General features: G+C 40.4%; 9 non-coding genes across 9 annotated transcripts; 6 read left to right on the top strand and 3 right to left on the bottom strand.

Annotated features, from left to right (window-relative positions):
- The first annotated feature begins 354 nt into the window (after nucleotides 1-354).
- LOC135018423 (U1 spliceosomal RNA) lies at nucleotides 355-519 on the top strand. The gene has a single exon (XR_010216127.1). It is a non-coding gene; the product is annotated as a U1 spliceosomal RNA (small nuclear RNA).
- Nucleotides 520-668: 149 nt separating this feature from the next.
- LOC135018376 (U1 spliceosomal RNA) lies at nucleotides 669-831 on the top strand. Its single transcript, XR_010216085.1, has one exon. It is a non-coding gene; the product is annotated as a U1 spliceosomal RNA (small nuclear RNA).
- A 674-nt stretch (nucleotides 832-1,505) lies between these two features.
- LOC135018290 (U1 spliceosomal RNA) lies at nucleotides 1,506-1,669 on the top strand. The gene has a single exon (XR_010216005.1). It is a non-coding gene; the product is annotated as a U1 spliceosomal RNA (small nuclear RNA).
- Nucleotides 1,670-1,821: 152 nt separating this feature from the next.
- Nucleotides 1,822-1,984, top strand: LOC135018357 (U1 spliceosomal RNA). Its single transcript, XR_010216068.1, has one exon. It is a non-coding gene; the product is annotated as a U1 spliceosomal RNA (small nuclear RNA).
- Nucleotides 1,985-2,658: 674 nt separating this feature from the next.
- On the top strand, nucleotides 2,659-2,822 carry LOC135018328 (U1 spliceosomal RNA). Its single transcript, XR_010216042.1, has one exon. It is a non-coding gene; the product is annotated as a U1 spliceosomal RNA (small nuclear RNA).
- A 152-nt stretch (nucleotides 2,823-2,974) lies between these two features.
- Nucleotides 2,975-3,137, top strand: LOC135018460 (U1 spliceosomal RNA). Its single transcript, XR_010216160.1, has one exon. It is a non-coding gene; the product is annotated as a U1 spliceosomal RNA (small nuclear RNA).
- A 12,999-nt stretch (nucleotides 3,138-16,136) lies between these two features.
- On the bottom strand, nucleotides 16,137-16,300 carry LOC135018354 (U1 spliceosomal RNA). Its single transcript, XR_010216065.1, has one exon. It is a non-coding gene; the product is annotated as a U1 spliceosomal RNA (small nuclear RNA).
- A 151-nt stretch (nucleotides 16,301-16,451) lies between these two features.
- Nucleotides 16,452-16,615, bottom strand: LOC135018272 (U1 spliceosomal RNA). Its single transcript, XR_010215988.1, has one exon. It is a non-coding gene; the product is annotated as a U1 spliceosomal RNA (small nuclear RNA).
- A 9,806-nt stretch (nucleotides 16,616-26,421) lies between these two features.
- On the bottom strand, nucleotides 26,422-26,584 carry LOC135018467 (U1 spliceosomal RNA). The gene has a single exon (XR_010216165.1). It is a non-coding gene; the product is annotated as a U1 spliceosomal RNA (small nuclear RNA).
- Between the last annotated feature and the right edge of the window lie 80 nt (nucleotides 26,585-26,664).

Raw genomic sequence — 26,664 nt, 5'->3', positions numbered from 1 at the left:
CATCCAAGCACCGCAAAAGGCCGCCATGCCCTGCACGCCCCTTTTCTCTTTTCATATGCAGATGAGGGTTGAAGCCAACTTTGACCCACTGCTTGGATGACATCACCATATGCAAATCCGTCTTCTGCAGAACTTCCCCCAGGAATGCTTGCACTAGTTGTTGCATTTGGTTTGTTGTTTGGGGGTGCTTCAGTATTAGGCAGCCTTCTGCCCTCCCATGTTCATCTGAAAATATGTGTTCTCCCTGCAGTTGTTGTCCCCAGATGAGAGTTCCCTTGTGCTGCCTCAGTTGAATCTCCTTTACTTGACAGAGATGTGCATGAGCAGCGGCCCTCCCCAGCCCTATCCCAAATCATACTTATTTTGCATAGGAGATACCATGGTCATGAAGATTACTCTCCCAGGGTGAGGTTCATTCATTGCATTCTGGGTATGCTGACCCCTGTGATTTCCCCAAATGTGGGAAACGTGACTGCTTTATTTGTTGGTAGTGGGGGACTGTGTTTGTGTTTTCCTCTGATCTCTGGTAAAAGTCAGATTTCTTTGTTTCAGATCTTCCTCTAGCCTTGTTCTTCTTTCGAGAGTTTCCTTGTGCTGCCTCAGTTGGATCTCCTTCACTTGACAGGGGGGTGCCCGAGCAGCGACCCTCCCCAGCTCTAGCCCAACTCCTACTTACCTGCCAGGTGAGATACTATGATCATGAAGGTGCTTCTCCCAGGGCAAGGCTCACCCATTGCACTCTGGGTGTGCTGCCCCTGCGATTTCCCCAAATGTGGGAAACTTGACTGCATAATTTGTGTTTCCCCTGGTCAGGTCTCGTATAATTCAGATCTCTTTGTCTCAGGTCTCTCTCCAGCCTAGTTTGCTGTCTGTTTCCACTTCTCTTTTCTTGAGCCGCTCCCTTCTATGCCCTTGCGCACTATCCTGACTTCTCCTCCTTTCTGCTTACTTTGTGCCTTCCAACGCACAATGCGAACTACAGGTAGTGCTGCAGGGCCCACACCCTTTTACTTGCCTTACAGAGCAGCTCTGGAGCTGTTACAGTGCCCAGCTGCTGCAAGAAATCAGCTTGAATGCTTCAGGGGCTGGGGCATAGCCAACATGAGCCCCACACCGAAGGAGGGTGGAGGTGTTTAATGCAAACTAGGGGTCAGCCAAGTGCTGCAAAAGGCCACCATGCCCTGCACGCCCCTTTTCTCTTTTCATATGCAGACGAGGGTTGAAGCCAACTTTGACCCACTGCTTGGATGACATCACCATATGCAAATCTATCTGCTGCAGGCCTTCCCCCAGGAATGCTTGCACTAGTTGTTGCATTTGGTTTGTTGTTTGGGGGTGCTTCAGTATTAGGCAGCCTTCTGCCCTCCCATGTTCATCTGAAAATATGTGTTCTCCCTGCAGTTGTTGTCCCCAGATGAGAGTTCCCTTGTGCTGCCTCAGTTGAATCTCCTTTACTTGACAGAGATGTGCCTGAGCAGCGGCCCTCCCCAGCCCTATCCCAAATCATACTTATTTTGCATAGGAGATACCATTGTTATGAAGATTGTTCTCCCAGGGTGCGGTTCATTCATTGCACTCTGGGTATGCTGACCCCTGTGATTTCCCCAAATGTGGGAAACTCGACTGCATTATTTGTGGTAGTGGTGGACTGTGTTTGTGCTTTCCTCTGGTCAGCTCTGGTAAAAGTCAGATTTCTTTGTCTCAGATCTTCCTCTAGCCTTGTTCTTCTTTCGAGAGTTCCTTTGTGCTGCCTCAGTTGGATCTCCTTCACTTGACAGGGGGGTGCCCGAGCAGCGACCCTCCCCAGCTCTAGCCCAACTCCTACTTACCTGCCAGGTGAGATACTATGATCATGAAGGTGCTTCTCCCAGGGCAAGGCTCACCCATTGCACTCTGGGTGTGCTGCCCCTGCAATTTCCCCAAATGTGGGAAACTTGACTGCATAATTTGTGTTTCCCCTGGTCGGCTCTCGTATAATTCAGATCTCTTTGTCTCAGGTCTCTCTCCAGCCTAGTTTGCTGTCTGTTTCCACTTCTATTTTCTTGAGCCCCTCCCTTCTATACCCTTGTGCACTATCCTGACTTCTCCTCCCGTCTGCTTACTTTGTGCCTTCCAATGCACAATGCAAACTACAGGTAGTGCTGCAGGGCCCACACCCTTTTACTTGCCTTACAGAGCAGCTCTGGAGCAGTTACAGTGCCCAGCTGCTGCAAGAAATCAGCTTGAATGCTTCATGGGATGGGGCATGGCCAACATGAGCCCCACACCAAAGGAGGGTGGGGGTGTTTAATGCGATCTAGGGGTCATCCAAGCAGCGCAAAAGGCCGCCATGCCCTGCACGCCCCTTTTCTCTTTTCATATGCAGATGAGGGTTGAAGCCAACTTTGACCCACTGCTTGGATAACATCGCCATATGCAAATCCATCTGCTGCAGGCCTTCCCCCAGGAATGCTTGCACTAGTTGTTGCATTTGGTTTGTTGTTTGGGGGTGCTTCAGTATTAGGCAGCCTTCTGCCCTCCCATGTTCATCTGAAAATATGTGTTCTCCCTGCAGTTGTTGTCCCCAGATGAGAGTTCCCTTGTGCTGCCTCAGTTGAATTTCCTTTACTTGACAGAGATGTGCCTGAGCAGCGGCCCTCCCCAGCCCTATCCCAAATCATACTTATTTTGCATAGGAGACACCATGGTCATGAAGATTGTTCACCCAGGGTGAGGTTCATTCATTGCATTCTGGGTATGCTGACCCCTGTGATTTCCCCAAATGTGGGAAACTCGCCTGCATTATTTGTGGTAGTGGGGGACTGTGTTTGTGTTTTCCGCTGGTCAGCTCTGGTAAAAGTCAGATTTCTTTGTCTCAGATCTTCCTCTAGCCTTGTTCTTCTTTCGAGAGTTCCATTGTGCTGCCTCAGTTGGATCTCCTTCACTTGACAGGGGGGTGCCCGAGCAGCGACCCTCCCCAGCTCTAGCCCAACTCCTATTTACCTGCCAGGTGAGATACTATGATCTTGAAGGTGCTTCTCCCAGGGCAAGGCTCACCCATTGCACTCTGGCTGTGCTGCCCCTGCGATTTCCCCAAATGTGGGAAACTTGACTGCATAATTTGTGTTTCCCCTGGTCGGCTCTCGTATAATTCAGATCTCTTTGTCTCAGGTCTCTCTCCAGCCTAGTTTGCTGTCTGTTTCCACTTCTCTATTCTTGAGCCGCTCCCTTCTATGCCCTTGCGCACTATCCTGACTTCTCCCGTCTGCTTACTTTGTGCCTTCCAACGCACAATGCGAACTACAGGTAGTGCTGCAGGGCCCACACCCTTTTATTTGCCTTACAGAGCAGCTCTGGAGCTGTTACAGTGCCCAGCTGCTGCAAGAAATCAGCTTGAATGCTTCAGGGGCTGGGGCATAGTCAACATGAGCCCCATACCGAAGGAGGGTGGAGGTGTTTAATGCGAACTAGGGGTCATCCAAGCGCCGCAAAATGCCGCCATGCCCTGCATAACCCTTTTCTCTTTTCATATGCAGATGAGGGTTCCAGCCAACTTTGGCCCACTGCTTGGATGACATCACCGTATGCAAATTCGTCTCCTGCAGACCTTCCCCCAGGAATGCTTGTACTAGTTATTGCATATGGTTTGATATTTGATGGTGCTTCAGTATTAGGCAGCCTTCCGCCCTCCCATGTTCATCTGAAAAGATGTGGTCTCCCTGCAGTTGTTGTCCCCAGACGAGAGTTCCCTTGTGCTTCCTCAGTTGAATCTCCTTAACTTGACGGGGGAGGGGCTGCCCGAGCAGCCACCCTCCCCAGCCCTATCCCAACTCATACTTATTTTGCATATGAGATCTCTATATCATGAAGATTGTTCTCACAGGGTGAGGTTCATCCATTATATTTTAAAATAGGAAGGTTCAAATTACATATTTGAATTGCATCTATGTGCTGGATTCAAATGTCCCCCCCCTTCCTTTCTCAATTGTGCCCATCAGCAGCTATTCTAAGGTTGCTGCCAATGGGTGTGACACATTAATTTCTTCTGTGGGGTACACTGGACTCCACAAGGATTCACATTGGGGTGTAGAGTAGGATCTTGATCTGAGGCACCAACCGGCTCAAAGCTTTTGACTGTTCCCAAGATGCTCAGCGCATTCTCCTCTATAACCCCGCTTCCATGAACAGGGAGCTCAGTTTGTAGTTGTTGCCTTCAGTAGCAGGCCACTTAACAGGGGCCTGCCTCAAGCAGCCTATTCTTAGCTATTAATTTTGACAAGAAAAGAAGAACTTTTTTTATGAGAATCTACAAGGGCTGCAGCAGGCTAGGTCTAATAGACATCTTTACTGCAGCTTCATCACTCCCAGCGGCACTGTATACTCCCGTGCCCTGGTTGCTGGGTCACTGCAGCGGAGGCTCCGGTTTCTTCCTAAGGTCAGTCACACACAATGTAACACCCCGGTATAACAAGTGTGTAAACTATGTGGAACAGGTCAGGGATACCTTGATGGACTATTCCTCCTTCAGCAGCAGCTCTTCTCTATTCCTGGCAGAGAGGCAAGGTTTCCCCAGACACAAAGAAAGGCAGGCAGGGCTTTGTATGAAAGAATAAATGGTTTACCACATAACTCAGAAAAGGAACTGATTACAGTAGGGAAGGGAAAGATTTGATTCAAGCAACTTAAACACAGACACCATATACACTTTAAGTCATTACACAAATGGTAATATAACTAAATCTGAGATTAATACTATGTTGCTTAGTAATAGAAATCAACTTATGCAGACAATATTTAAGTCCCAGATAACATTGGTGTCACTGCAGGGAGTCTCTATGTGCACGTTGGGGCCCGGTTATGTTGTTACATAGTTATATGCAGCTATTGTCTCCTTTAGCTGTGAACAAAATATTGTAGCTCTGTGTAGTAAAGATGATTGTTTAAAACAAACTGGAGCTGCTTCCCATGTAAATCGCTGCATAGGTATAGTAAATATAGGATAATGTCCTTTGCAGTGGAGTAGGTTTCAGTATAAATATGGATTTATCTCACCCAGTCAATAGATGTTTCTGAGGCAGTTTCCCCTCAGATGTAGGCCAGTCAGCATTGGTATAAAGGCTTTATACTCTCCTGTCTCTGACACTTGCTGTGCACTCTCTTGGCTGAGAGTGTCATGGCGTTCTTACTTGTTAATTGCTGCACTTCCACTGCTGTATTTTGCACTACTGCTTACTCTCTCATGCAATTTTCAGCTTATTTGTCTCCCCTCTCTCAGCTGCTCATCTCTGCGTAATGGCGTCGCCAGCTCTTTCCTCACCATGGCTCCAACTGACTTCTCAAACTGCTGTTCAATTTTCTTTTAAATAAACTTTATTTAAAATGGCACAGGCAACTACACTGTTGTCAAAAATGTCCTTGTTGTTATGGGATATCACACGTGCCCCCCCCCAAAACATGCGTGTCCTCACGCATTTTGGTTTTATCCCTATATAAACTTCTCACTATATCCAGTCACATTCATTAGTGAACACAGATTATGTCTGAAACATTAACATTTATCAACATTTTTAACATCAGTATCTGATAGGTATAATTCCTTTTGTGCTATAGTACATTAACACATGCTCCTGGAGCAATCGGTTGAAATCTGGACAGTATATGGTCTTGAAAAGTTTGTCTAGGAAACCTCAACCCCCCTGCCATGGATGAGTATTGAACTCTTTCTAAACTGTCTTTGGGACATGCTGTACAAAACTGCAGCTGACTATGGTGGTTTTCTGTTTTGCAAGCCCTAGTCTTCTTGCCTCCTTGTCGGTGACAAACCACCTTAGTCTGCTGTAAATACATTTTATGAGCCTCTTCCATTCCATCTTGGGATTCAGTATCACAGCTGGTTTGGGACAATGGATTCTGGAGAGAAAGAGGCAGCAAGGTTCTTCTTACAGAACAGGTTGGACAGTTTCGGCACCATCTCTTGATGTCTTCCCTCATTTCAACCCAAAAGAACTTTTTCCAGATGCTTGTTTCCATCCTTTTGCACCCAGGGTGACCTGACTTGTCGTGATATTCTTCAAGCACATAACAAGCACTTTGTCTTGGAATTACAAGTTGACTGATCCTATAATGAGTATTAGGATCCACACTACATCGAACCAACTGTCCTTTCTCTTCAAACAGCCTTTCTCGCTGTCTCAACAACTTCAGGAGTTCTGGCGAGGATTCTTGCCTTTGTCGCTTGGTCAGGTATTTCCCAATCTTCAGTAAGGCTTTGAGGTGTCTTATCATCTGACTTTTATCTTGCAGGTGGTCAAAACTGGTTCCTTGAATAGGTTGCTCACAGTTTCTAGAACTGGATGCTATATTATTCATGCCTAACATTGAAGCATTCTTTCGGATAATCTGGACACTGGAGATGGGCATTTCTATCATTATTTGGCTAGCCTTATTTTTTTCATGTTCCTCTCTTACAGATAATTCTGTTATCATTCTTCCCTTTTGTTTGGCTATCCCAGGTTGAAGGCCTTGTTTCTCCTGGAGCTTGTCAGTTTGAAACTCTCCTTGGAGTGCTGCTACGAGCTCCTCACAGCAGTTCCGCAACACATTCATGCCCACTATCACTGGAGGCAATCCATCATCTTGGGCAGTGGTGATGATGAAGCCTTGCTGTGGTAGCACTGTTCGTCCGATTTGAATTTCAGCTTCCCAGTATCCTTTGCAAGGGATGCAGTGCCCATTGCTTGCAATCGGGTTTATCAATGTGGAAGTTGACGGAAACATCTGTTCCTCAGTCCAATGCTGCTCAAACTGTGTTGCTTGTATTGTGGTCACTTGTGATCCAGTGTCTAAGAGAGCGGGCATTGAGACTCCATTGATGCAAACTTGAACCACCGGGCATTGGCTAACATAACGGGTTAACCACATGAATTTGGAGTTTAAATGATCTGGCTGCTCAAATTCTCTCTTAATTTGTCCGCTTCCTTCACAGCTTTGAAAAATGGGTCGCCTTTGGGAGGCAAAGTGGCTGGAAAAAAGTGTCTCCCTGTTTCTATGTAGGTCCCATTGGGAACTGTTCAGTGGTCTCCTCTCCTGGCACCATTCCATTTCTTCATGGAGCAGTGCCTGCTGTCTCTTCAGAATCTGCAGGTCTCTGCGCATCTCTGTCACACCACGTGTCAGTTCAGCCAGCAGACTTCGTAACTCACTAGAAGAGTCAAATATGCATGTCTTTGAACATGGCACTGTCACTCCTTTTACTGTAGGTGGGTAAGTAGCTCCTTTAAAACTTGACTCCTGGGCATCAGAATTCTCTTGATACCGTGGCATCTCTGGAATAGACTCTTGTGGAACAGCCCCTGAAGTAAGACTGGAGCCTAGAACTTTAATCGCAGCCTCTTTAAAATCCAGGAATGTGCTTCCAGGCTTCTGCAATCTCAATAGTCGCAGCTGAGTTTTTACAAATTCGCCCCTTGCAACTTCAGTGAACTGGTCCAATAACATTTTCTCTTTGTCATGCACTTCCTCAGGGTCTGCTTGCTGAACATCTCTGAGTGCTTCCTGAAAGCTGAGGGCATAGCCCGTGAGTGACTCTCCTGGTTGTTGCTTTCGAGCAAAGAAGTGCATTTTAAGTTCTGACACTGTCCTTGTGTCAAATGTGGTAGCAAGCCTGTTGAGGATCTGGTCCACAGTCTTCTTCTCTTCAGTAGGCCAGGAAGTAACCTCTCTAAGTGCAAGCCCTTTCAACTGTCCCATCAAGATCTCCACCTTTTGCTGCTCTTTCAGCGGGTACAGACGAAACAAAGACTGCAGTAGTATCCTCATCAGTTTATTTTTGTCAATTACCATTTTAATAATCGGGTAAAGAAAATTAAGTGGATTTTTGAAAGAAAACAATACTGTCAATATACTATTAAAACAAATTAAAATGGTAAAAGTTATTGTACTTTAAGTAAAAATAAAAGAGCAAAAATATCAATCCCAGTTTTGGATTACTTTAATTAACAAAAAAAAATGCATATAGCAGAGGATAGTTTCAATCTGCCTACCTCTGGGCTATGGACCCAGCATGCTTCCATTACAGTACTCTGCTGCACATGTAATTGCAAGAGATCCTGAAGCACTCACTCATCATGGGAAAGTACCAATGTGTTTCTTCATTGGTTGATGGAAGAAACATCTTACAAAAACTCTCCAGATTATTGACTATTTAAAGTTTTTCTTGGAAACGTTCTAGATGAATGCTTATCAGCCTTTGTCAGTATGTACTTTTGCAAAGTGTCGCTGTGGCGCAATCAGTTAGTGTGTAAGGCTATTAACCAAAAGGTTGGTGGTTCAATCCCACCCAGGGACGTAATTGACCTTGTTATCAGATTTTGGTGATCTTTAAGTAGACAAGTCAAAATTTCAAAAACCCCTCTTATGGTGTAGGGTACCTGGCCTTCTCTGATGTAATCAGAGTTAGATTTGATTCAGTGATTTTATAAAAACAGCTAGGAAGCACAATTTAGCAGTGGTTTGCAGAGAAAAAGAAATATGCTGGCAAAAAAATCCAATTGAGTGATTAAACAGCTCTTCATTTTCTGGCTTTACTTTTATGCTAACAAATTTGTTCTCTGAAAAGTTTCCACAAAGCCAAATATCTGATTAACATCTTTGTAGGGATGGTTTTTCACCTATTACTAAATTAAACTTGCTTCATTGGAAAGGCAGCAAGATGCATCCTCATTTCAATATCTACTGAAATAATACAGGTTGACACCAGGAAACATTAACGCCACTGCATCCTTGCTGCTTTCTCATGTGGACGTCTGTTTAATGTGAAAACAAGGTGATATCTAATTAGCACACAGGTAAGGAATTAAGAAAATCTTTATTTAAGGGTGAAGATGTTTCTCACAAAATCGTTGCCCCAATGCATCATTGAAATTCAAGCTGGAAAGATGATTTTAATATATCACTTGTACATTTTGTATTGCTCTTCTGGTGACAATGTAGTTTGTTTTTGTCAATTACCATTTTAATAATAGGGTAAAGAAAATTAAGTGGATTTTTGAAAGAAAACAATACTGTCAATATACTATTAAAACAAATTAAAATGGTAAAAGTTATTGTACTTTAAGTAAAAATAAATGCTAAAATATCAATCCCAGTTTTGGATTACTTTAATGAACAAAAAAAAATGCATATAGCAAAGGATAGTTTCAATCTGCCTACCTCTGGGTTATGGACCCAGCATGCTTCCATTACAGTACTCTGCTGCACATGTAAGTGCAAGAGATCCTGAAGCACTCACTCATCATGCGAAAGTACCAATGTGTTTCTTCATTGGTTGCTGGAAGAAACATCTTACAAAAACTCTCCAGATTATTGACTTTTTAAAGTTTTTCTAGGAAACGTTCTAGATGAATGCTTATTAGTCTTTGTCAGTATTTACTTTTTGCAAAGTGTCTCTGTGGCGCAATCGGTTAGTGTGTTCAGCTATTAATCAAAAGGTTGGTGGTTCAATCCCACCCAGGGACGTGATTGACCTTGTGATCAGATTTTGGTGATATTTAAGTAGACAAGTCAAAATTGCAAACCCCCTCTTATGGTGTAGGGTACCTGGCCTTCTCTGATGTAATCAGAGTTAGATTTGATTAAGTGATTTTATAAAAAAACAGCTAGGAAGCACAATTTAGCAGTGAGTTGCAGAGAAAAAGAAAAATGCTGGCAGAAAAATCCAATTGAGTGATTAAACAGCTCTTCATTTTCTGGCTTTATTTTTATGATAACAAATTTGTTCTCTGAAAAGTGTCCACAAAGCCAAGTATCTGATTAACATCTTTGTAGGGATGGTTTTTCACCTATTACTAAATTAAACTTGCTTCATTGGAAAGGCAGCAAGATGCATCCTCATTTCAATATCTACGGAAATAATACAGGTTGACACCATGAAACATTAACGCCACTGCATCTTTGCTGTTTTCTCATGTGGAAGTCTGTTTAATGTGAAAACAAGGTGATATCTAATTAGCACACAGGTAAGGAATTAAGAAAATCTTTATTTAAGGGTGAAGATGTTTCTCACAAAATCGTTGCCCCAATGCATCATTGAAATCCAAGCTGGAAAGATGATTTTAATATATTACTTGAACATTTTATATTGCTCTTCTGGTGATAATGTAGTTTGTTTTTGTCAATTACCATTTTAATAATCGGGTAAAGAAAATTAAGTGGATTTTTGAAAGAAAACAATATTGTCAATATACTATTAAAACAAATTAAAATGGTAAAAGTTATTGTACTTTAAGTAAAAATAAAAGAGCAAAAATATCAATCCCAGTTTTGGATTACTTTAATTAACAAAAAAAAAATGCATATAGCAGAGGATAGTTTCAATCTGCCTACCTCTGGGTTATGGACCCAGCATGCTTCCATTACAGTACTCTGCTGCACATGTAAGTGCAAGAGATCCTGAAGCACTCACTCATCATGGGAAAGTACCAATGTGTTTCTTCATTGGTTGATGGAAGAAACATCTTACAAAAACTCTCCACATTATTGACTTTTTAAAATGTTTCTAGGAATCGTTCTAGATGAATGCTTATTAGCCTTTGTCAGTATGGACTTTTGCAAAGTGTTGCTGTGGTGCAATCAGTTACTGTGTAAGGCTATTAACCAAAAGGTTGGTGGTTCAATCCCACCCAGGGACGTAATTGACCTCGTTATCAGATTTTGGTGATCTTTATGTAGACAAGTCAAAATTTCGAAAACCCCTGTTATGGTGTAGGGTACCTGGCCTTCTCTGATGTAATCAGAGTTAGATTTGATTCAGTGATTTTATAAAAACAGCTAGGAAGCACAATTTAGCAGTGGGTTGCAGAGAAAAAGAAATATGCTGGCAAAAAAATCCAATTGAGTGATTAAATAGCTCTTCATTTTCTGGCTTTATTTTTATGCTAACAAATTTGTTCTCTGAAAAGTGTCCACAAAGCCAAGTATCTGATTAACATCTTTGTAGGGATGGTTTTTCACCTATTACTAAATTAAACTTGCTTCATTGGAAAGGCAACAAGATGCATCCTCATTTCAATATCTACTGAAATAATACAGGTTGACACCAGGAAACATTAACGCCACTGCATCCTTGCTGCTTTCTCATGTGGAAGTCTGTTTAATGTGAAAACAAGGTGATATCTAATTAGCACACAGGTAAGGAATTAAGAAAATGTTTATTTAAGGGTGAAGATGTTTCTCACAAAATCGTTGCCCCAATGCATCATTTAAATTCAAGCTGGAAAGATGATTTTAATATATCATTTGTACATTTTGTATTGCTCTTCTGGTGACAATGTAGTTTGTTTTTGTCAATTACCATTTTAATAATCGGGTAAAGAAAATTAATTGGATTTTTGAAAGAAAACAATACTGTCAATATACTATTAAAACAAATTAAAATGGTAAAAGTTATTGTACTTTAAGTAAAAATAAAAGAGCAAAAATATCAATCCCAGTTTTAGATTACTTTAATTAACAAAAAAAATGCATATAGCAGAGGATAGTTTCAATCTGCCTACCTCTGGGTTATGGACCCAGCATGCTTCCATTACAGTACTCTGCTGCACATGTAAGTGCAAGAGATCCTGAAGCACTCACTCATCATGGGAAAGTACCAATGTGTTTCTTCATTGGTTGATGGAAGAAACATCTTACAAAAACTCTCCACATTATTGACTTTTTAAAATGTTTCTAGGAATCGTTCTAGATGAATGCTTATTAGCCTTTGTCAGTATGGACTTTCGCAAAGTGTTGCTGTGGCGCAATCAGTTACTGTGTAAGGCTATTAACCAAAAGGTTGGTGGTTCAATCCCACCCAGGGATGTAATTGACCTTGTTATCAGATTTTGGTGATCTTTATGTAGACAAGTCAAAATTTCAAACCCCCTCTTATGGTGTAGGGTACCTGGCCTTCTCTGATGTAATCAGAGTTAGATTTGATTAAGTGATTTTATAAAAACAGCTAGGAAGCACAATTTAGCAGTGGGTTGCTGAGAAAAAGAAATATGCTGGCAAAAAAATCCAATTGAGTGATTAAACAGCTCTTCATTTTCTGGCTTTATTTTTATGCTAACAAATTTGTTCTCTGAAAAGTGTCCACAAAGCCAAGTTTCTGATTAACACCTTTGTAGGGATGGTTTTTCACCTATTACTAAATTAAACTTGCTTCATTGGAAAGGCAGCAAGATGCATCCTCATTTGAATATCTACTGAAATAATACAGGTTGACACCAGGAAACATTAACGCCACTGCATCCTTGCTGCTTTCTCATGTGGAAGTCTGTTTAATGTGAAAACAAGGTGATATCTAATTAGCACACAGGTAAGGAATTAAGAAAATCTTTATTTAAGGGTGAAGATGTTTCTCACAAAATCGTTGCCCCAATGCATCATTGAAATTCAAGCTGGAAAGATGATTTTAATATATCACTTGTACATTTTGTATTGCTCTTCTGGTGACAATGTAGTTTGTTTTTGTCAATTACCATTTTAATAATCGGGTAAAGAAAATTAAGTGGATTTTTGAAAGAAAACAATACTGTCAATATACTATTAAAACAAATGAAAATGGTAAAAGTTATTGTACTTTAAGTAAAAATAAAAGAGCAAAAATATCAATCCCAGTTTTGGATTACTTTAATTAACAAAAAAAAACGCATATAGCAGAGGATAGTTTCAATCTGCCTACCTCTGGGCTATGGACCCAGCATGCTTCCATTACAGTACTCTGCTGCACATGTAATTGCAAGAGATCCTGAAGTACTCACTCATCATGGGAAAGTACCAATGTGTTTCTTCATTGGTTGATGGAAGAAACATCTTACAAAAACTCTCCAGATTATTGACTATTTAAAGTTTTTCTAGGAAACGTTCTAGATGAATGCTTATTAGCCTTTGTCAGTATGTACTTTCGCAAAGTGTCGCTGTGGCGCAATCAGTTAGTGTGTACGGCTATTAACCAAAAGGTTGGTGGTTCAATCCCACCCAGGGATGTAATTGACCTTGTTATCAGATTTTGGTGATCTTTAAGTAGACAAGTCAAAATTTCAAACCCCCTCTTATGGTGTAGGGTACCTGGCCTACTCTGATGTAATCAGAGTTAGATTTGATTAAGTGATTTTATCAAAAAACAGCTAGGAAGCACAATTTAGCAGTGGTTTGCAGAGAAAATGAAATATGCTGGCAGAAAAATCCAATTGAGTGATTAAACAGCTCTTCATTTTCTGGCTTTATTTTTATGCTAACTAATTTATTCTCTGAAAAGTGTCCACAAAGCCAAGTATCGGATTAACATCTTTGTAGGGATGGTTTTTCACCTATTACTAAATTAAACTTGCTTCATTGGAAAGGCAGCAAGATGCATCCTCATTTCAATATCTACTGAAATAATACAGGTTGACACCAGGAAACATTAACGCCACTGCATCCTTGCTGCTTTCTCATGTGGAAGTCTGTTTAATGTGAAAACAAGGTGATATCTAATTAGCACACAGGTAAGGAATTAAGAAAATCTTTATTTAAGGGTGAAGATGTTTCTCACAAAATCGTTGCCCCAATGCATCATTGAAATTCAAGCTGGAAAGATGATTTTAATATATCACTTGTACATTTTGTATTGCTCTTCTGGTGACAATGTAGTTTGTTTTTGTCAATTACCATTTTAATAATCGGGTAAAGAAAATTAAGTGGATTTTTGAAAGAAAACAATACTGTCTATATACTATTAAAACAAATTAAAAAGGTAAAAGTTATTGTACTTTAAGTAAAATAAAAAGAGCAAAAATATCAATCCCAGTTTTGGATTACTTTAATTAACAAAAAAAAAATGCATATAGCAGAGGATAATTTCAATCTGCCTACCTCTGGGTTATGGACCCAGCATGCTTCCATTACAGTACTCTGCTGCACATGTAAGTGCAAGAGATCCTGAAGCACTCACTCATCATGGGAAAGTACCAATGTGTTTCTTCATTGGTTGATGGAAGAAACATCTTACAAAAACTCTCCAGATTATTGACTATTTAAAGTTTTTCTAGGAAACGTTCTAGATGAATGCTTATTAGCCTTTGTCAGTATGTACTTTCACAAAGTGTCGCTGTAGCGCAATCAGTTAGTGTGTACGGCTATTAACCAAAAAGTTGGTGGTTCAATCCCACCCAGGGACGTAATTGACCTTGTGATCAGATTTTGGTGATATTTAAGTAGACAAGTCAAAATTTCAAACCCTCTCTTATAGTGTAGGGTACCTGGCCTACTCTGATGTAATCAGTTAGATTTGATTAAGTGATTTTATAAAAAAAACAGCTAGGAAGCACAATTTAGCAGTGGGTTGCAGAGAAAAAGAAATATGCTGGCAGAAAAATCCAATTGAGTGATTAAACAGCTCTTCATTTTCTGGCTTTATTTTTATGCTAACAAATTTGTTCTCTGAAAAGAGTCCACAAAGCCAAGTATCTGATTAACACCTTTGTAGGGATGGTTTTTCACCTATTACTAAATTAAACATGCTTCATTGGAAAGGCAGCAAGATGCATCCTCATTTCAATATCTACTGAAATAATACAGGTTGACACCAGGAAACATTAACGCCACTGCATCCTTGCTGCTTTCTCATGTGGAAGTCTGTTTAATGTGAAAACAAGGTGATATCTAATTAGCACACAGGTAAGGAATTAAGAAAATCTTTATTTAAGGGTGAAGAGGTTTCTCACAAAATCGTTGCCCCAATGCATCATTGAAATTCAAGCTGGAAAGATGATTTTAATATATCACTTGTACATTTTGTATTGCTCTTCTGGTGACAATGTAGTTTGTTTTTGTCAATTACCATTTGAATAATAGGGTAAAGAAAATTAAGTGGATTTTTGAAAGAAAACAATACTGTCAATATACTATTAAAACAAATTAAAATAATAAAAGTTATTGTACTTTAAGTAAAAATAAAAGAGCAAAAATATCAATCCCAGTTTTGGATTACTTTAATTAACAAAAAAAAATGCATATAGCAGAGGATAGTTTCAATCTGCCTACCTCTGGGTTATGGGCCCAGCATGCTTCCATTGCAGTACTCTGCTGCACATGTAAGTGCAAGAGATCCTGAAGCACTCACTCATCATGGGAAAGTACCAATGTGTTTCTTCATTGGTTGATGGAAGAAACATCTTACAAAAACTCTCCAGATTATTGACTTTTTAAAGTTTTTCTAGGAAACGTTCTAGATGAATGCTTATTAGCCTTTGTCAGTATATGCTTTTGCAATGTGTCTCTGTGGCGCAATCAGTTAGCGTGTTCGGTTATTAACCAAAAGGTTGGTGGTTCAATCCTACCCAGGGACGTAATTTACCTTGTTATCAGATTTTGGTGATCTTTAAGTAGACAAGTCAAAATTTCAAACCCCCTCTTATGGTGTAGGGTACCTGGCCTTCTCTGATGTAATCAGAGTTAGATTTGATTAAGTGATTTTATAAAAGAACAGCTAGGAAGCACAACTTAGCAGTGGGTTGCAGAGAAAAAGAAATACGCTTGCAGAAAAATCCAATTGAGTGATTAAACAGCTCTTCATTTTCTGGCTTTATTTTTATGCTAACAAATTTGTTCTCTGAAAAGTGTCCACAAAGCCAAGTATCTGATTAACACCTTTGTAGGGATGGTTTTTCACCTATTACTAAATTAAACTTGCTTCATTGGAAAGGCAGCAAGTGATGTCATCCAAGCAGTGGGTCAAAGTTGGCTTCATCCCTCGTCTGCTTATGAAAAGAGAAAAGGGATATGCAGGGCATGGCGGCCTTTTGCGACGCTTGGATGACCCCTAGTTCGCAATAAACACCCCCACCCTCCTTCGGTGTGGGGCTCATGTTGGCCATGCCCCAGCCCCTAAAGCATTCAAGCTGATTTCTTGCAGCAGCTGGGTACTGTAACAGCTCCAGAGCTGCTCTGTAAGGCAAGTAAAAGGGTGTGGGCCCTGCAGCACTACCTGTAGTTTGCATTGTGCATTGGAAGGCACAAAGTAAGCAGACGGGAGGAGAAGTCAGGATAGTGCACAAGGTTATAGAAGGGATGGGCTCAAGAAAAGAGAAGTGGAAACAGACAGCATACTAGGCTGGAGAGAGACCTGAGACAAAGAGATCTGAATTATACGAGAGCCGTCCAGGGGAAACACAAATTATGCAGTCAAGTTTCCCACATTTGGGGAAATCGCAAGGGGCAGCACACCCAGAGTGCAATGGGTGAGCCTTGCCCTGGGAGAAGCACCTTCATGATCATAGTATCTCACCTGGCAGGTTAGTAGGAGTTGGGCTAGAGCTGGGGAGGGTCGCTGCTCGGGCACTACCTTTCAAGTGAAGGAGATCCAACTGAGGCAGCACAAGGGAACTCTCAAAAGAAGAACAAGGCTAGAGGAAGATCTGAGACAAAGAAATCTGACTTTTACCAGAGCTGACCAGAGGAAAGCACAAACACAGTCCACCACTACCACAAATAATGCAGTCGAGTTTCCCACATTTGGGGAAATCACAGGGGTCAGCATACCCAGAATGCAATGAATGAACCTCACCCTGGGAGAACAATCTTCATGACAATAGTATCTCCTATGCAAAATAAGTATGATTTGGGATAGATGATACTGGATGTGTACACAACCGCCCACACACCAACCTTGTGTGGACAGAAGTATACACTCTCCGGCGCCAGTACCCGCTGGATCAAGGAGATTTTAGACAATGGCGGAGACTGCTGCTCCTGATACAGGGATAATTGCAATCCCTATATTGAACAAAAAAACACAAAAACTACCCACACAGGTGTGACCCTCTGTAGGAAATCAGTAGCGCTGTCCCCACCATTTATCGGAGATAATCAATAAATAATTAAAAAATGGCTAATTACTATTAAATTTTAAAACATATAAATCATATTTTATTAACATATATTGCTGCAGCAAAATTGACATACATAAAAATGCATATTGTGTATAGTGGATGCCTTTAATGTAAATGCTCCACATACACAAATGTATATACTTAATTACGTTTATTCTCTGAGGCTTGGATTTTAATAAGCTGACTTCAAAATGTCCACATAGATTAATGATAGACCAATGAGCTCGGCATTTACGGACACTGCTTGCATGAGTATGTCCTTAATTAATTAATGTCCCGAAAAAGTTGTGTGCACACATATATCACTTTGAATGGATAGTTACCATGGGCGATAAGTTTTTCATTCACCTCTTTAGAACAGTCTGTTTAGGACCGTCCCAATTGGAAAGACTCCCTCTGCTGGTGCTTGTCCATTTACTGCAGAATATCTGGAGACAATATCCACGGGAATCCGTCCACAGTGCTCCGGCTCCCTCTGCTGGTGGCTAACCGCAATTGCAGGTGGACTGGCTGTTTTGTCGTAGCCAGAAGCCGGTGATCGTGTAAAACAAGCAGGAGGTGATAGTCACTGCCAGTAGGTCCTTCGAAAACGCGTTTCTCCGCCTTCCCAGTGCGTTCAGCGGCTTCCTCAGTTCGAATGACCATCATCCCAATGAACACTTTATATAGCCCCACTTATTTGAAATTCCCGCGGCCATTCGCGCATGCGCACTCAAACGTGCGTTCCAAGCCTCAGTCTCATTACAAACTTTAAATAGACTCCAGCGGCCATTTTAGCTGGTTAAAACACACGATCCAAGCCTCATTATCACACCCGGAAGTTGCATCCATCGTTCTTATTAACAATATTAGAATCAAGCCTCGTTTTAAAACATAATTATCTACAACTTCATATTCAATTATACTGAACTCTAATGCAATTTGCTCAACAAGATTACGTCACTTAGTTTAATCATAATTAATTTATCATGATTACAAGTAATCCATGTCTTATTTGACAACATCAGTACAAATATGACCGTATTTAAGAACAATATTAATACTAGTCAACACATCCTATTTTATTAGCACAGGTGATAAATATATTAAATATACTGCTCAACAGTATCATTACTCGGAAATAAAAGGGGACTAATTTTGATTATAATTTGTACTTTATAATTTATAATTTAGATCCCCACACGCCATCTTGTGGTTCAAATACATAATTACACCCCTTCGTATTGTTATACATAATCCTGTTATCTCCATCTCCTTAATCCAGCATCATAAGGAACCATATCCTATCCCACCCCCCCATATATTATATGTCAAGAATGATATTTATAAAAATCAAATATTTATATTATAAATATTAAACATTTGAACTTAGATTTTATTTAACTCAACCGTATCATTCAGACCCTGCGGGATCAAGGTTTTTAGGCTAAAGATCCAGAAAGCCTCTTTCTTACATAACCTTTTATACCTATCACCTCCTCTACTGGTTACCGCCACTTGTTCAATTGCCATGATTTGTAGATTATCACTTTTCCCTCCATTGCATTCCAAAATATGGCGGTATAGGTAGGTGTTTCCTACTTTTTTATCTATCTGTCTTTTATGCTCCATGAACCTAACGTGAAGTGCCCGAGTGGTGCGCCCCACGTACTGTGCTCCACAACCACACTGTAAGACGTAGATAACATACATGGATCTACAATTCAGAAAACTTTTTATATTGAATTTCTCTCCCGATACAGATGAGACAAATTGTGTGGTTTTCTTTTTTGTGTGTTTGCATGTTGTACAGTTTAGTCTACCACACTTATGGAACCCTAATGGCGGTTTGGGTATCCATGTATCTATTTGTCCCCCTTGGGCATCTGGAGCCATGGATTTTTCCCCAGGTCTCCTAAAAAAACTTGGAGCTAGTGCGGACTTCAGACTATCTGACTTCCGAAATATTACCTGTTCACTAAGGACTACATTGGAGTTCAACATCTCATCCAACTTGAGAATAGAAAAGTTCTTCTTAATTATCCTCTTGATCTTGTATGCACTAGTATTATACTTAGTTACAAACATTGTTGTCCTATCCGTCATTTTGTTATTTTTCTTTCTAGTATTTTTGCTGGTGGTATCCAATAAATGGTCTCTTTCCATATTTTCCACCTCCTTCCAAGCCTGGTCAAGAACAGATATTGGATACCCCTGCGTAAGAAACGCCCCATAGAGAGATTCCATTTGTTCTCTTGCTCCTTCTTTGGTGGAACAATTCCTTTTTATCCGAAGGAACTGGCCCTTCGGTATATTATCCTTCCATCGTTGTAAATGACTACTTTTGTAATGTAAATATCGGTTTTGATCTACCTCCTTAACAAAAGTATTTGTTATAATGATGTCATTTTCGATCTTAAGTGCTATATCCAAAAAAGTGACCTGTGTGGGGTGGCAGTACCCCGTAAACTTCAAACCATAATTATTGCAATTCAAACTGGCAACAAATTCTTCTGCTGATTCAGTGCTCCCCTCCCAAATGAAAAATAAATCATCAATGAAACGGCCATAAAGAACCAGGCTCGCCCCGAGATCACTGGTCCACACATGTTGTTCCTCGAACCGCCCCATAAACAGGTTGGCGAAACTCGGAGCGAACCTGGTTCCCATGGCCGTCCCCCTAGTCTGTAAATAATATCGTTTATCAAAAATAAAATAATTATGTTCGAGTATAAATCTAATACTCTCCAAAATCAACCACCGCAATTCTTCCCCTATATTAGGGTCTCTTAACAGATAAAATGCCACTGCCTCAATCCCCAACTGGTGCTCAATGTTAGAATATAATGATTCTACATCACATGTGATAAAACAATAAGTTGACTGCCATTTAATATTTTTAATTAAATTTAAAAAATGTGTAGTGTCCTTAATGTGTGATTTTAATTTGACAACATAACCCTGTAAAAAACTGTCTATAAAAAAAGATAAATTGCTGGTCAATGAATCTACCCCCGCAATAATGGGTCTTCCCGGGGGGTTAATTAAAGTTTTATGTACTTTTGGAAGACAATAATACGTGGGAATTACCGGATTATCAGAAAACAAAAAACATTGAGTTTCTCTGGATATAGCACCTAAATCCACTGCCCTATTTAGCAAGATTTTTAATTCCTTTTGAAACTGTGCGGTGGGATTGTGGGTCAGTCTTGAATACAGGTGGACGTTGTTTAATTGTCTATTGGCCTCCACCAAGTACATCACTGTATCCATTACCACAATCCCACCGCCTTTATCAGCTTGTTTAATAGTCAAGGAGGGATCCCCCCTCAAGATTTTAAGTGCTGATCGTTCCTTAGTACTCAAATTATCCTTTAACGATTGTTTCTCTGATTTTTGGCACATCTCCCTAAATTGTTCTAATGTTGACTTATAGAAGCTCTCAATATAGGGCCCTCTATAAGTCAGCGGGTAAAACTCAGACTTATTTTTAAATCTGTTTGTCCCATTACCATCAAATATTTTAGTATAGTCCTCCTTATTCGACTCATTCGTTGATTCATCTGCCAAGGATTCTAATATATCAACCATTAATTGGTCATCCTGATCCAATATAATGGGATTACCTTCAATACCTTTTTTCTTCATATTTTTCATCGCGAAATATCGCTTTCTACTTAGCGTTCTGATATATCTATTAAGATCAACGAATAGATCGAATAAGTTGGGTTTTTGGGCGGGAGCAAAGTTTAAGCCCTTTTCAAGCAATCTCAGTTGATCTGGACCCAACTTTTTTGAGGACAAATTAAAAACCCCTTTTCCCTTCACTTTAATTTCATGTTTTTTACTTGACCTACTCTTTCTTCCTCTCTTTCCTCTGGCTCTTGTTCTCTTTGCCTTTTTCCGGACCACCCTGTTCCTTCGTACTTTCTTTGTGGACGGTTTTGGAATCTGTGGCTGTCCTCCAAAAAATTATTTGTGCCACCATGGGTGTTCGACTGTTGCCTATTCTTCCCTCCCATATCTACCCAATCATCCCTTCCAGAGTCTCTTCTACTCCACTTGGAATATGGGGCTGGGGATTTGACACTATTTTGTTGGAATAAATTATCATGCCTATTCCTATAGGTATTTGGTTCCCAATTCCCCTCATCCTGATTCCTAAAACTCCTGGAATCTCTCCGATCAATTGGGGTTCTTGGTCCCCTGTAATGACCTAATCTATGTTCAAGATTTTGTCTGGGTCCTAATTCCCTTTTAGAGGGTTTTTGGTCATAGATGTTGTCCCGCCTTCTATTGTAAGTGTGAACCTCTCCCTTTTGATAGTCTAATTTATCCCGATTTAGTTTGTTGTTTTTTCTGAAGACTAAGGTTTTTTCAAAATCCTCCACCTTACGATTTACTCTCAGATCTCTTTCATTGAATCCTTTGTCTTCAGAAAAAGATTTCAACAAATCCTGGGTCTTTTCAATTTCCTTCTGTATCACACTAACTTTGTCTTCCCTAAATCTGACAAGCAATTTCATAAGGTTTATGGAACAATTATCTAGTAATTTATTCCATTCCTCTGAAAACTGCTTGTCCTCTTTAAACGTAGAGGTCTTTAAAATCCTCAATCCCCTGGGTATCAAACCTTGATCTAAATATTTCTGTAAGGACACCTGGTCCCACCAGTGCCTTGTTTCCTCTATACATAGATTTTCTAGTCTATTGAATAAACCATGCATATCCTCCAAATTCTCATCCCTCTCCATAATTTGTATATCTTCCCCCCCTCTTAAATACACATTGCGTCTTTCCAATCGTTCAGCTATGCACTTAAGCGCTGCCATATCAATGGTTCCCCAAGTTACCTGCTGCCCGAGATGCAATTACCTAAGACAATCAAATCAAAGAATAAATGATACTGGATGTGTACACAACCGCCCACACACCAACCTTGTGTGGACAGAAGTATACACTCTCCGGCGCCAGTACCCGCTGGATCAAGGAGATTTTAGACAATGGCGGAGACTGCTGCTCCTGATACAGGGATAATTGCAATCCCTATATTGAACAAAAAAACACAAAAACTACCCACACAGGTGTGACCCTCTGTAGGAAATCAGTAGCGCTGTCCCCACCATTTATCGGAGATAATCAATAAATAATTAAAAAATGGCTAATTACTATTAAATTTTAAAACATATAAATCATATTTTATTAACATATATTGCTGCAGCAAAATTGACATACATAAAAATGCATATTGTGTATAGTGGATGCCTTTAATGTAAATGCTCCACATACACAAATGTATATACTTAATTACGTTTATTCTCTGAGGCTTGGATTTTAATAAACTGACTTCAAAATGTCCACATAGATTAATGATAGACCAATGAGCTCGGCATTTACGGACACTGCTTGCATGAGTATGTCCTTAATTAATTAATGTCCCGAAAAAGATGTGTGCACACATATATCACTTTGAATGGATAGTTACCATGGGCGATAAGTTTTTCATTCACCTCTTTAGAACAGTCTGTTTAGGACCGTCCCAATTGGAAAGACTCCCTCTGCTGGTGCTTGTCCATTTACTGCAGAATATCTGGAGACAATATCCACGGGAATCCGTCCACAGTGCTCCGGCTCCCTCTGCTGGTGGCTAACCGCAATTGCAGGTGGACTGGCTGTTTTGTCGTAGCCAGAAGCCGGTGATCGTGTAAAACAAGCAGGAGGTGATAGTCACTGCCAGTAGGTCCTTCGAAAACACGTTTCTCCGCCTTCCCAGTGCGTTCAGCGGCTTCCTCAGTTCGAATGACCATCATCCCAATGAACACTTTATATAGCCCCACTTATTTGAAATTCCCGCGGCCATTCGCGCATGCGCACTCAAACGTGCGTTCCAAGCCTCAGTCTCATTACAAACTTTAAATAGACTCCAGCGGCCATTTTAGCTGGTTAAAACACACGATCCAAGCCTCATTATCACACCCGGAAGTTGCATCCATCGTTCTTATTAACAATATCAGAATCAAGCCTCGTTTTAAAACATAATTATCTACAACTTCATATTCAATTATACTGAACTCTAATGCAATTTGCTCAACAAGATTACGTCACTTAGTTTAATCATAATTAATTTATCATGATTACAAGTAATCCATGTCTTATTTGACAACATCAGTACAAATATGACCGTATTTAAGAACAATATTAATACTAGTCAACACATCCTATTTTATTAGCACAGGTGATAAATATATTAAATATACTGCTCAACAGTATCATTACTCGGAAATAAAAGGGGACTAATTTTGATTATAATTTGTACTTTATAATTTATAATTTAGATCCCCACACGCCATCTTGTGGTTCAAATACATAATTACACCCCTTCGTATTGTTATACATAATCCTGTTATCTCCATCTCCTTAATCCAGCATCATAAGGAACCATATCCTATCCCACCCCCCCATATATTATATGTCAAGAATGATATTTATAAAAATCAAATATTTATATTATAAATATTAAACATTTGAACTTAGATTTTATTTAACTCAACCGTATCATTCAGACCCTGCGGGATCAAGGTTTTTAGGCTAAAGATCCAGAAAGCCTCTTTCTTACATAACCTTTTATACCTATCACCTCCTCTACTGGTTACCGCCACTTGTTCAATTGCCATGATTTGTAGATTATCACTTTTCCCTCCATTGCATTCCAAAATATGGCGGTATAGGTAGGTGTTTCCTACTTTTTTATCTATCTGTCTTTTATGCTCCATGAACCTAACGTGAAGTGCCCGAGTGGTGCGCCCCACGTACTGTGCTCCACAACCACACTGTAAGACGTAGATAACATACATGGATCTACAATTCAGAAAACTTTTTATATTGAATTTCTCTCCCGATACAGATGAGACAAATTGTGTGGTTTTCTTTTTTGTGTGTTTGCATGTTGTACAGTTTAGTCTACCACACTTATGGAACCCTAATGGCGGTTTGGGTATCCATGTATCTATTTGTCCCCCTTGGGCATCTGGAGCCATGGATTTTTCCCCAGGTCTCCTAAAAAAACTTGGAGCTAGTGCGGACTTCAGACTATCTGACTTCCGAAATATTACCTGTTCACTAAGGACTACATTGGAGTTCAACATCTCATCCAACTTGAGAATAGAAAAGTTCTTCTTAATTATCCTCTTGATCTTGTATGCACTAGTATTATACTTAGTTACAAACATTGTTGTCCTATCCGTCATTTTGTTATTTTTCTTTCTAGTATTTTTGCTGGTGGTATCCAATAAATGGTCTCTTTCCATATTTTCCACCTCCTTCCAAGCCTGGTCAAGAACAGATATTGGATACCCCTGCGTAAGAAACGCCCCATAGAGAGATTCCATTTGTTCTCTTGCTCCTTCTTTGGTGGAACAATTCCTTTTTATCCGAAGGAACTGGCCCTTCGGTATATTATCCTTCCATCGTTGTAAATGACTACTTTTGTAATGTAAATATCGGTTTTGATCTACCTCCTTAACAAAAGTATTTGTTATAATGATGTCATTTTCGATCTTAATGTAATTATGTATTTGAACCACAAGATGGCGTGTGGGGATCTAAATTATAAATTATAAAGTACAAATTATAATCAAAATTAGTCCCCTTTTATTTCCGAGTAATGATACTGTTGAGCAGTATATTTAATATATTTATCACCTGTGCTAATAAAATAGGATGTGTTGACTAGTATTAATATTGTTCTTAAATACGGTCATATTTGTACTGATGTTGTCAAATAAGACATGGATTACTTGTAATCATGATAAATTAATTATGATTAAACTAAGTGACGTAATCTTGTTGAGCAAATTGCATTAGAGTTCAGTATAATTGAATATGAAGTTGTAGATAATTATGTTTTAAAACGAGGCTTGATTCTGATATTGTTAATAAGAACGATGGATGCAACTTCCGGGTGTGATAATGAGGCTTGGATCGTGTGTTTTAACCAGCTAAAATGGCCGCTGGAGTCTATTTAAAGTTTGTAATGAGACTGAGGCTTGGAACGCACGTTTGAGTGCGCATGCGCGAATGGCCGCGGGAATTTCAAATAAGTGGGGCTATATAAAGTGTTCATTGGGATGATGGTCATTCGAACTGAGGAAGCCGCTGAACGCACTGGGAAGGCGGAGAAACGCGTTTTCGAAGGACCTACTGGCAGTGACTATCACCTCCTGCTTGTTTTACACGATCACCGGCTTCTGGCTACGACAAAACAGCCAGTCCACCTGCAATTGCGGTTAGCCACCAGCAGAGGGAGCCGGAGCACTGTGGACGGATTCCCGTGGATATTGTCTCCAGATATTCTGCAGTAAATGGACAAGCACCAGCAGAGGGAGTCTTTCCAATTGGGACGGTCCTAAACAGACTGTTCTAAAGAGGTGAATGAAAAACTTATCGCCCATGGTAACTATCCATTCAAAGTGATATATGTGTGCACACATCTTTTTCGGGACATTAATTAATTAAGGACATACTCATGCAAGCAGTGTCCGTAAATGCCGAGCTCATTGGTCTATCATTAATCTATGTGGACATTTTGAAGTCAGCTTATTAAAATCCAAGCCTCAGAGAATAAACGTAATTAAGTATATACATTTGTGTATGTGGAGCATTTACATTAAAGGCATCCACTATACACAATATGCATTTTTATGTATGTCAATTTTGCTGCAGCAATATATGTTAATAAAATATGATTTATATGTTTTAAAATTTAATAGTAATTAGCCATTTTTTAATTATTTATTGATTATCTCCGATAAATGGTGGGGACAGCGCTACTGATTTCCTACAGAGGGTCACACCTGTGTGGGTAGTTTTTGTGTTTTTTTGATTTGGGATAGGGCTGGGGAGGGCCGCTGCTCAGGCACATCTCTGTCAAGTAAAGGAGATTCAACTGAGGCAGCACAAGGGAACTCTCATCTGGGGACAACAACTGCAGGGAGAACACATATTTTCAGATGAACATGGGGTGGCAGAAGGCTGCCTAATACTGAAGCACCCCCAAACAACAAACCAAATGCAACAACTAGTGCAAGCATTCCTGGGGGATGGCCTGCAGCAGATGGATTTGAATATGGTGATGTCATCCAAGCAGTGGGTCAAAGTTGGCTTCAACCCTCGTCTGCATATGAAAAGAGAAAAGGAGCGTGCAGGGCATGGAGGCCTTTTGTGGTGCTTGGATGACCCCTAGTTCGCATTAAGCACCCCCACCCTCCTTCGGTGTGGGGCTCATGTTGGCCATTCCCCAGCCCCTGAAGCATTCAAGCTGATTTCTTGCAGCAGCTGGGCACTGTAACAGCTCCAGAGCTGCTCTGTAAAGCAAGTAAAAGGGTGTGGGCCCTGCAGCACTACCCGTAGTTTGCATTGTGCATTGGGAGGCATAAAGTAAGCAGACGGGAGGAGAAGTCAGGATAGTGCACAAGGGTATAGAAGGGAGGGGCTCAAGAAAAAAGAAGTAGAACCAGACAGCAAACTAGGCTGGAGAGAGACCTGAGACAAAGAGATCTGAATTACATGAGAGCCGACCAGGGAAAACTCAAATTATGCAGTCAAGTTTCCCACATTTGGGGAAATCGCAGGGGCAGCACACCCAGAGTGCAATGGGTGAGCCTTGCCCTGGGAGAAGCAACTTCATGATCATAGTATCTCACCTGGCAACTAAGTAGGAGTTGGGCTAGAGCTGGGGAGGGTCGCTGCTCGGGCACCCCCCTGTCAAGTGAAGGAGATCCAACTGAGGCAGCACAAA

The sequence above is a fragment of the Pseudophryne corroboree genome, unplaced genomic scaffold, assembly GCF_028390025.1.
Source record: "Pseudophryne corroboree isolate aPseCor3 unplaced genomic scaffold, aPseCor3.hap2 scaffold_322, whole genome shotgun sequence".
In the NCBI taxonomy this organism is placed as follows: domain Eukaryota; kingdom Metazoa; phylum Chordata; class Amphibia; order Anura; family Myobatrachidae; genus Pseudophryne; species Pseudophryne corroboree.
This window is presented reverse-complemented; position numbering and strand designations above follow the sequence as displayed.